The following is an 11,708-nucleotide window of genomic DNA, read 5'->3' on the forward strand; positions in this document are numbered from 1 at the left end:
CGTCCTCCACAACTAGACTGAAGAACAAAACGACAGCAACTTGTCTGTTCCCCTTCCCCCAATTCCCCAGCACTGTTCCCATCCCCCCAATTCCCCAATCAAAAAAAAATCTTTTAAAAAAAATCTAAAATGCAAATTTCTTCTTGAAAGAAAAAAAGGCAGTTCATTCTCACTCAAGCTGCCTCCTTGTTCAGTTACCAGGCGGCAACTATGGTTTCAATACACCACATCATTTTCATGATGACCATTGCCAACTGTGGGACACACAATGATGAGTGGCTGTTATTTGCCTTGCTGTTGCTACCAGGTGCTTAACCAATGTGTGTGTGCACCTCCTTTATAATTGCTTCCTGGTTCTTTGTATAGTATGTCTCTATAAAAAAGAAATAAAGCATTTATTAAACACCTATGATGTGTCAAGCCTGGTATACATACAAAGACGAGTGTGATATGGCACAGCCCTTTAAGAGGCTTTGAAGGAGCATTCACAGAGCATCACTTTGGTGACTTTCTCTACTAAACCCTGTCAAAGACTGAACCCAGGAGCTTTGAGGCCAGAGTCCATGTTCTTAAGTGTTGTACTGTACTTCTTTAAATGTACGAATATGTGAGCCTTTGAGTCTTTTGTTCTTCAGAATATATTCACAGTTCCTCACCCCCTCTTCAAATGACATGGTTTCTGGTCCTCTGTGTGGTCTGTCTCTTCCACTGTAAATGCATCAGATTTGTCAATATCAGTGTCAGAACAAAACACCATGCCACAGTTGTGAGTTGATTAATTCAGAGTACACTAGGCTCAACCCTTCCTGTGATCTGAACACACGTATTTCTTAATGCAGCCAAAGATTGTACAGAGATGAATTCTTGGGGGATTTGTCAGGGCCTTGGAGGAGGGTAGAATGGATGTTGCTTTTACATCAAGATGTTGGCATGTATAAATGTTTATGGTCAATTAAAATCCCAGATTACATGAACTGCAGTCAAGTCAAGATTCCCTCATCTTGAACTTGTGCAGTTTGTATTCATTATGATTAAATGTAATTCTGTGAGTTCAGTCCAGTGCTAGAGCCTGTAATGATAATTTTTAGTTGATGTTGAGTCCCTCATCTATCATTCTAGCCTCCCCTCCCAGCCTGTGTCATCAGCAGGTCCAATGGGCAGGCCTTCCACATCTTTACCCAGGTTCATCTGGGCCCTTTTCAGGCTGCCATATGGTCACATCTTTCACAGAAGAACCATTTCGTTTAGATAGGGAAGCCCTATCTAAACGAAATGGTTCTTCTGTGAAAGTTCTCCAGCTATACAACCATCTGTCCTTTTTTCAGTGTTTTATTAAGTCAGTATTAGTCAGCATCACATGGACAAGTTGTTCAAGTGCTTTTCTGAAATCAAGGGTAATTCAACAGGAAATGAAACTTTCAAAAATATATCACTAGAGAGAGTTTTCTGCAGTTTCTTCACGTGAGGATTCATCACAAACTTCATGTTTGTGTCACCTCTTGCTTACAGCGTTGAGGAGATGAAGGACTGCATCACAACCACCCCTTCAGCTATTGATGGTGATGTTACAAAAGGGATGGAATGAATTTAAGCACAGAATTGATGTGTTTTGTAAGCACAAACTGACCATTTGTAATAGAATGGAAGTAACTTTGATAGAGCCTATTAAAATTGGTTTTGACCATGTTTACGTATAATCTAATTACTGAATTATAGATTTATTAAAATGTTCAATTCTTTTTGAGTCACCCGGTTATGGTCATGACATTCGCGTCATCAAACAATTTACTCACCCACTGGGGGAGGAGGGAGCAGAGTAAAGGAGTTCTGCAAAGAAATGTGTTGTGATACCTGAAAATGTGACTCCTCATAGGACCACCATGTTGTCTTTAATTTTCTTATCCAAAGCATTTTATGGCAATCTCTTTCAGTCACTTCTAAACAATAATTTTAGTTATTCAAATGGCAAACCTATTTTAACAATTTTTTTTAAGATTTTATTGGAGAATTGGTGAAGGGGAACAGTGTTGGGGAATTGGGGAAGGGGAACAGACAAATGGGGGATGCAAATAGTGTTGGGGAATTGGGGGAAGGGAAACAGACAAGTTGCTGTCCTTTTGTTCTTCAGTCTAGTTGTGGAGGACGTCGCTTCACTGGCCCATGTTGGTATTATGAGCATTGCACTCTTCCCGGGTGAGGAAGTCGGTCGCGGGCCATTGGACGGCCACTCACGGTGGCTCACAGCAGCTGCCGGCCACTCAAGGTAGCTCAAGGCAGCCCACTGCAGCCTAAGCCGTGGCCAGCAACTCATGGCAGCCCAGCTCCAGGTCGAGCTGTTGTTCACCATCTTAGCTGTAGAGGGCGCAGCATCACTGACCCCCATGTGGGATCTGAACCAGCAGCCCTGCTCCTCAGAGCTCACGCTCCAAGCCAACTTTTAATCAATGAGCTGCTGGGCCGGCCCCTATTTTAACAATTTTTGACAAGCAACATTAAATTCACCCTAAGCTCATCCAAAGCCAGTCCTGAATGCAGAACATTTCTCTCCGTGTGTTCATATTAAGGTTGTCTGAGAAACCAGGGTCTACTGACTTCAAGTTAGGTCATTAGGAAATTTGTTAAAATTACTCAAAGCTAAATTCAAGAGGATCTCACACGTTGAGTGAATTGCAGGGAGCAAAGGAAATGTGATTTGGGCTGACAAGAAGAGGCTTCAAGCTATAGATTCATGGTGATGTCCCTTAGATGAAAAGCCCATCGCGGCTCTCTGCTCAACCTTGCCTTAGGGAGCATTGGGCTTCCTGGCCAGTCTCCCTCACACCCCTAGTCCCCACTAGCTAACAAATCCAACTTACCCCGTCTTCCTTAACCCCCTCCTTCTGGCGTGTCTCTCTGTGGAATGTCTTCTTGAAGACGCCAGACCCTAATCACAAAAGCCTGTGAAATGGGCAAAGGTTCTCTGTTTATCTAGCTAGCAGCCAGCTGGCCAGGCACTAAGCAAGGCATCAAAGCCCATGCCAAGGGAAGGTATAAAGGAAGGCTATGCTTTTTCTGATCAAGATGTTTTGCCTCTCTGCATATTAACTCCTTAAGAGCCATTGCCTCAAATCACTGATGTTGTTTTTAGCTGTTGGCTATGTAGTTTGGATTAGAAGGTGAAACTAGTTACAAACATGTAATGTGTAGATTGTTAACTATTTTGAGTCATATGATCCCATCTCTGATAACGGTGCCTTTTGTTGAATTTTTAGAAGTTGTGGAACATCGTGGTTGCCAGCATTTTAGGATCACTTTGCTAGTGTTTCTTGCAAACTATAAATAATATGTCCTGTCAGGGAAACCCACTGTCCTGAAGAGGGGCTGGCAAATATGTCTCTTTAGCTCACAATGTGATGGAAACAACCAAAGAGTTCTAGTAAGAGACCTGGTGTTAATTCCCATTTCTAGTACTTACTAGTTAGCCGTGTCTTTTTGGCAAGTTATACCCTCTCTCTGTTTCAGTTTTCTCATTTGTGAAAAGGAATGTTAACATCAGCCTTAAAATGTTTGCAGGAGAATTATTAATTTTTAAAACCTGTAAATATTGGGTTTTGTATCACTATCACAGAATAAGGTCAATGCATGTAATGTTCATTAACATTTCAGGCTACTTACTCAGCTCTGGTTTAGTTATAGGTCCCATATTTTATGCAAAAAAAAAGGAAAATATTTAGAGGAAAAGAATAAAACTCATCTGTTGAAAAGGAAATAATACATATTACTTATAAATAAATATTTAAAAGGAACAGTATTTTCTAAGCATGAAGAAGAAAGGGTTATTTTAATAACAATTTTAAAATCGTGATGAATTACATCAAGAATGGTGACAGTTGATTGCCCTTGCAATTGAGCAGAAAATTGGAATAAAATAATTTAGGCTTATGCGTGAGGGATGTGGGTTAGGAACAAAGAAAGTTTCCTGATTGATGACAGTTGGAGCATATTATGGAAGTTGGAAATTTTTAATAACAGAACAGATTTTTTCATCAACATTAACATCCATTTACATAATTAAGGTATGATCCATCCTAAATATTTTCCTTAGGCTAGGTGACATTCTTTTTTTCCATCAAATTTTAAACTTTTTTTATTATGGTGAAAACACTTACCATGAGATCTGCCCTCAACAAATTTTTAAGTATATGTTATTGTTGACCATTGGTACAACGTTGTACAGCAGGTCACTAGAGTTTATTCATCTTGCTTAGATGAAACTTTATACCCACTGATTAGTAACTCCATTTTCCCCTCCCCCAAGCCCCTGGCAACAACCATTCCACTCTTTGATTCTATGAATTTGACTACTCTAGATACCCCATATAAGTGGAATCATGCAGTATTTGTCTTTATGTGACTGGCTTATTTCCCTTAACATAGTATCCTCAAGGTTCATCCATGTTGTCACATACGGTGGAATTTTCTTTTTAAAGGTGAATACTATTTCATTGTATGTATGTACCACATTTTCTTTATCCATTCATCTGTCAATGGACATTTATGTTGTCTTCACATCTTGGATATTGTAAATAGTGCTTCAATGAACATAGGAGTTGCTAACATCTTTTCAAGATCCTGATTTCAATTCTTTTGGAAAAATAACCAGAAGTGGGATTGCTAGATCATGTAATAGTTCTATTTTTATTTTTCAGGAACCTCTATACTGTTTTCCAAAAAGGCTGCACTATTCTCCATTCCACCAACAGTATAAAGGGCTCAAATTTCTCCACATCCTTGCCAACAAATGTCTTTTATTTGTTGATAATAGCCAACCTAAGAGACATGAAATGATATTTCATTGTGATTTTGATTTACATTTCCCAGGTGTAAATTGAACATTTTTTCATATCCCTGTTGACCATTTATGTTTCTTCTTTAGAGAAATGTCTATTCAAGTTGTTTGCACATTTTTTAATCATGTTATTAGTTTTCTTGGTATTGAGTTGTAGGAGTTCCTTATATATTTCACATATCAATGCCTTATCAGGTATAAGCTATACAAGTATTTTCTCCCATTGCATAGGTTGCCTTTTCACTCTTTTCTTTATTTTGCTGTTCACAAGGTTTTTAGTTTGATATCATTGCACTTGTCTATTTTTATTTTTGTTACCTGTGCTTTTGGTGTCATATCCATGAAATTATTGCCAAGACCAAAAAGCTTTTCCCATATGTTTTTTTCTATGAGTTTTATGGTTTCAGGTCTTATGTTTTACTTTTTAATCCATTTTAAGTTGATTTGGTGTATAATATAAGGGTTCAATTTCATTCATTTGCATGTGGCTATTCAGTTTTTCTAGCACCATTTTTTGAAGACTATCCTTTCATCATTGTGTATTCTTGGTACCCTTGTTAAAGATTAGTTGACTATATATGCTTGGATTTATTTCTGTGCTCACTGTTCTATTGCATTGGTCTCTTTGTCTTTATGCCAGTACCATACTGTTTTGATTACTGTATTTTTGCAATATATTTTGAAATCAGGAAGTATGATACCTCCAGCTTTATTCTTCTTTCTCAGGACTGATTTGGCTATTCCTGGTCTTTTGTGACTCTCGGTGTTGGTGTCTGTACATTAGACAAGGTGGACACGTTTCCCAGTCTTCATGGACTGGCTTCAAACAGGAGAAGACTTCCACAATTCAATCTGATGAGGATTCTGGGGGCCTATACCAACTCTTTTCCTCCCCAGGGAGAAGCAGGCAGCTGTTGTTTTTGTCTGCTCGCTCTGTGCTGAGCAAGGCGACAACTATGATGTCTACCAGTCCAAACCTCCATCTCAGTTCTCCTCCAGGTGATAGACTGCACTGGACCCATCAGAGCTCCAAGACAGGAAAGAAATACGCCAGTTCTTCGGGCAGCCCAGAGAAGTTGGGATGTTTAAAACACAGATCAACTCTTTGTCTCCCAAAGGGGAAGCTGAGAGCTAGGATGTTTTCATCTGCTTATTTTGTGATGAGTCGAGGGGAAGATCTATGGCATCCATCAGCCCATGTCATCATCTCCATTTTCTCCCAGGTAGCTTGACTGTACTGGACCCATCAGAGCTCCAATCCTGGCAAGACAGAAGCCAATCCTTTGGGGAGTCTCCTCAGAAAAGTTGGGGTGCTAGACATGCAAACCAATTTCTTCCCTCCCTTAGGAGAAGCTTGGAGCTAGGAAGTCTTCCCGATTGTATGGCACTATGCTAGAAGCAGAGACTCTGGTGGGAGGGTGTCCTGAATCTCCTTACTGGCTTCCATGAATCTGGTTTCATGTTCACCCAGGGTACAGGAGACTTTCAGCTAATTTTTAGATTTGTCAAACAGAGAAGTTGTCCATGAACTGTTGCTGAATCAGTGTGTTTATGGTAGGAAGGAGAGTCCAAGGCTTCCTACTTTGCCATCTTGTTGATGTCACTCCTTGCATTAAGTGACATTCTGAGTTCCCTCCCTTCGAATGTTGTGATTCTACAGTTTTATCTTCTACCACTTAAGTCCTCCCTTGGACTTAGAGGTGATCTCCTTGGCTGTTGAATTAGAATACAGTTCTGAGAGGCAAGCATATGTCTCTAACTCTACTGGGTGATGCCTGACAGTTTCAGGGTACCTCAATATTTTGGCTTCTTCATTTCTAAATAATAGAATCTTGGCTCTCTTTTGACTAACTCAAAGTTATAATCCCTTGAAGGTAGGAAATTTCTGTAAGACTCAGTTACCTCATCTGCTCAGCGATGTTGTGAGGCTTAAATATACAGAAAGTGCTTACTTAACACAATGCCTGGCACAATAATGAGTGTCTTTCATTATCATCATCGTCTTTTTCTAGTTTTTACAATAAACTAATGGAAATTGCAAAATGACATTCCAGGTAATGTGTTTCTCAAACCCAAGGGCTAGCCATTCAGCTAATGCATGGTGACTTGTAATAATGAGATGTCTTCTGTTGACTTGCTAAACACCCAACAAGTGACTAAGTTTTTAAGAGGCAGAAGCTAGGTACTTTCATACAGGATATTGAAAATGAAAGCCCAGGAGTAACTTTCTTCTCCCTACTGCATGTTTCCCCATGCCCTTTCTCTATTCTCCCACTTTAGTACTCACCACACTGTACTGTGATACTTAATTATACATTCATTTTCACCCCCATTCTGGAGCATGTACCCTCATACTCAACTCTAGTGTAGGACCAGGTATAAATAAATATCCAATAAATATTTTTGGATGAATACACAGAAAATAGATAATGGATGAGAAGCAATGTGACATAATGATTAAGAGCATATGGTTGGGACCTGAGTTCAAATCCAGATTCCACAACTTATAACTAGTGTGATCTTGGACAACTGACTTAACTCTTTAAGTCTTATGTCTTAATCTGTACAATGGTGTTACATACCTAATTCATATAATTCTTACAAAATATATATGTTTTACGTACATTTTTGCATATAACATATCTTATAATAAGTAACTATTATTAATAGTACTATTATTTCTCATAATGAAAGGTCTGAAAGATAATACAAATATCATACATGTATACTATTTTATTGCTTCTATTTACTTTTGCTATTAACTTTACTGTTATTTGTTATTATGGTTATTGACAAAAATGCTAGAGTGATTTACCAATAGCCAGTACAGAATGACTCATTTGGACTATGTGATAGGTATCACTGAGACCCAGCAACCTCATAGATGTTCATTCTTGGTTTGGACAGAGCTGGGGATAAAGAGATTGAACAGAGTTAACACCATTGCCTTTAGTTCTACAGCCTTCATGAAACAAAGCCTTGCTTCTACCAAACAAAGCTTTAAAATGCTTCCCAGAACATCCAGAGCCTCTTAGAGCATCACTTATCCAGCCCAAGAACCCAAAGAGATGAACCATAAACTTCAGTTAAGCAGTGGTTCGCAGATGTTAGCAGTCATCAGAATAATTTGGAGGACTATTTAAATAGATTGTTGGGCATTATCCCAAGTTTCGGATTCGGTAGGCCTGGGGTAGAAACCAAATTTTCATTTCTAATAAGTTCCCAAATGATACTGATGATGGTGGTTCGGGGACCACACTTTGAAAACCAATGAGTTCATACGTTGGGTGAAGTATGAGTACCCTGACTCCAGAACAGGAACGTAGGCAGAAATCTTTTCACTGAGGTGAATTGCCTGATAACCCCGTGAACATGAGAGTTTCCCATTTTCAGCCCCAATATTTTCAACTCTGCACTTCCCTTTTCTTACTTTATACATTTATTAGTAGAGGAAATGGTTTCATGAAGTTGTTTTTAAGTTTTTATGAGCCTGATAAAATCTATAGATGCTCTCTCCAGAAAAGCCCATATACACATACACAGAAGCAGTGCTTATAATTTCAGGAAGTCCTTGGACATCTCCACTTGCCTACTCACTGACCCTTAGAAATATCAGTAGAAAAACTATGCCCTAAGGCAATGTTTTGAGTTCCCTGGAATGTAACAAAAAAAATCCCTTCTTATACTTAGCCTTTTGGTTAATTCATTTGTAAACTAGGACTAATAAGAGTTCTTACTTCAAAGATTGTGAAGATTAACTGATGTAATATATGGAAGAGTCTAATTTGAAAACCAAAAACACGAAATATTACCTTTTTCTCTTTTTGTAGTCCTACTACAACAATCCTTATTCTTTTTTTTTTTTTCTCTCATCTACCATCTTGGACCTTCTCCCAACAATCCTCCTTCTTAAGGCAAGTGGATGCCTTGCCCTACTAGGGGAAAGATCAGGAAGTGTAAGAAAGAAGAACTCTAAAAGTCGTATTTCAAGGCCTTACTCTGTGCCCATTGCATTCTCTTGTGAAAATCTGGTTACAGGCTGTCATATTGTGGTTCTCTCTGTGAGTCACTGAGTAACAGGGTCCAGCAAGTCCAGGCCTGGCTTTGTGACCTGAGAGTCTCAGTTCATTTGTCCTGAAATAATTTACTTTGCAAATGTCCAATATCTTGTCATGTCTCCATGTTAATGTCTCCTGACAAAAAGACAGAAATGTAAAGTTCTGATAGGGGTTCATTTCCAGGTTAAAAGACACTGAGTCTTGAGAAATAGTGATTACAGATTAATCTTCATTCTCATTGTTTCTACAAAGATAAATAGGTACATTGATAGGCCAATCAATAGACATTTATTGAGCACCTACTGTGTACACTATGCAGGAGCTGACACAAAAAGGAATAATACCTGCTCCTATGCTGTGCCAACTCACAGTCTAACAGGGAAGATAGATACAGCAAAAATAAAGTCAGACAGTGTTTCAAGAATAGAGGAGAGGGAATAAGTCAGTTTTGACAAGGAACCATAAGAGTCTCTTGGCAATGTGAGATTTAGGCTGGACTCTGAAGGAGGACTCTAAAGTAGGTCTGCTGTGGGTGAATATGGTGGACATGGGCATTCTAGGCTGTAGGCATAGTTTGCAGAAAGGCATGGAGTTAGAAGAGTGTTTGGTATAAATTTGCATAATTTACCCAATGTGAACATCGTATTTGTTTTGGCAGTAGAGGTGTAGAACTTGAGGCTAGAAAGATCAATTATTAGTTGGAAGCGTATTGTGGGAAAGAAACCAAAGGCCAAGCAAGGAGCGTTGGCTTTTCTCTCCATGCAGTGGGGGGAGAATTGAGCGCCTTTGAGTAGGGAGATACCAGAAATACATCTGTTTTTGTACAAAGAGAATCCTGGTTCCACTTGTGAAGAATAGCTCGTAGAGGGCAAGAAGAAAGCAAGACCTCGTGAAGGTAATAGGAATTCGAACTAAAGCTAGAGAAGTGGAGTAGAAGGGAGGGGGTGAAGGGAAGAGGCATTTGAGAGGCTGCATTCATCTGAGGAGAGTTGAGGACATGTAGCAAAGAAAGCAAGGGCAAGCTGAGAGGGCTCTCCCAGGTGGGGTGCTGCATAAAGCAGACCATGGGCTCCGAGGGAGAGACTGGCTAGAAGCTCAGAGACCACGCTGGGGCCGGTGGGGGGATTCCTCTTCGCCATCCCAAGAAGACTTTCCTCCTTCCTAGAATGCCCAGGTGGGGAGCAACCGACCATCTGCTTTGCTCACATGGAATCTCAAATCACTGATTCCCAGGCATAGGTCCTCAGCCTAGCAGCTTCAAGAGTCCTGAATATCTTTTAAAACAATTTTCAGGACTTTTCCAGGAAATTTTGATGTAGGAACTGATGGGGGACCCAGGCATCCATACTTTGGAAAGCTCCCCGGTGATTCCGATGCACGGCCGGACTTGGGAACTACTGTGGGACCTTGCTATTGTGCTAAGCAAAACATAGGTTCAACGCATACTTGTGTCAGTGACCAGTATGATGGCATAAAGACCTTAGGTGTTGTCTCCAACAACCACAATGGCCTTCACTTTATATCTTAGCTCACCCTCCATTCACCTCTAGTCCTCAGCAAACATCAGGAGATAGGAGAGGCTGCAGGCCCGACAAGGTCCCCTGCGCTTCCCGAAAGGACAATGTGCACACAAACCATGCTTTTCACTCTTGTTCTCAGTCGAAATAGAGAGCTTGGCTATGTCACGGGGATATCACGAGAGAGTCTTATTACAAGGTGCTTCACAGTAATACTACCCATTTTCTGTCAGGCTTGTACAACATTCATTGCATTTTTACTGCTATTATTATTTGTATTTCTCAGAAAAAATATGTAGTACAAAGGTAAGGCAGGTGTTAAAAAAAACATCCCTTCTACACACTGGTTTCTGTTTGATTCGGGGATTCGTGCACAGTCAAACAACCAGAGCTGGTCCTCAATCCGCCGTCCTCCGGCGTCCTGTTCTGCTTCTGTGCCATAACGGAGAAGGGTAACATAAAGGCATTTTTCTCTCCTTGTAAAAGAGAAAAATGGGGGGAGGGGGAATTATTTAAACACACCTCATTCACACTGCAACCACTGCATTGTTTTTCCTGTTGAAACACCCTGTTGGTTTTTAAATCCCTTTAAACCTACCCGGCACCTGTATGGCCTGGATCCAAGAATTATTACCAAACCTCTCACTTTTTATATTTAGCCACGTAGAAGTTTCTGTGCTGGTATCTGGCTCTTGGTTCAGTTGAGAATTTCAGCGCTTCCAGAAGTTCTATTCCACAGAAGCTTGAAGCATACAATGCTCAGAACTGATTTTATTTTATTTTTTTTTAATTCAGCAGAGTGTGTGTCCCCACTTTAGTTCTTCTGCTGGATAAAATAGTATCATGGCACAACCCTGAATTGTTCCTCTGTGAAGATACTTCTGATATACTGACCAAAGACAGGGCAGGGGAAGGATGGAGTGGCGGGGGGAGGGTCTCCACCAGCAGCTTATGGTGTGTGAGATGACCTCTCTTCAGGGCAAGATCTGAGGCTGAACACATAATGAGAACTTCCCAGAAAATTCATTATAACAAAGCATAATGTGAGCTCACTGGGCACAAAAATAGGCCGAAGGAAAGTGACTCCCACATAAGACCTAATTAAATACTTTGATGTCAGAGAGCAGAGTAGGGAGGGGTGGAAAATCAAATCAGACCAATGTCTGAAGAAACTAAATTTAAGTGGAAAGAAGAAGTATTTCCTTCTCTCTCTCTGTCTCTCTCTTCTTCTCCTTCTCCTCTTTCTCTCTCTCTTTCTCTCTCTCTCTCTCTCTCTCTCTCTCTCTCTCTCTCTCTCTCTCTCTC

At 40.1% G+C, this 11,708-nt stretch overlaps 1 protein-coding gene across 2 annotated transcripts in view; it reads left to right on the forward strand.

Annotated features, from left to right (window-relative positions):
• Positions 1–11,708, forward strand: part of SLC25A21 (solute carrier family 25 member 21) — a 471,814-nt gene that overhangs the window by 452,602 nt on the left and 7,504 nt on the right. The gene's annotated exons all lie outside the window — the stretch shown is intronic.

This window comes from Hipposideros armiger, unplaced genomic scaffold (genome assembly GCF_001890085.2).
Source record: "Hipposideros armiger isolate ML-2016 unplaced genomic scaffold, ASM189008v1 scaffold_90, whole genome shotgun sequence".
Classification (NCBI taxonomy): domain Eukaryota; kingdom Metazoa; phylum Chordata; class Mammalia; order Chiroptera; family Hipposideridae; genus Hipposideros; species Hipposideros armiger.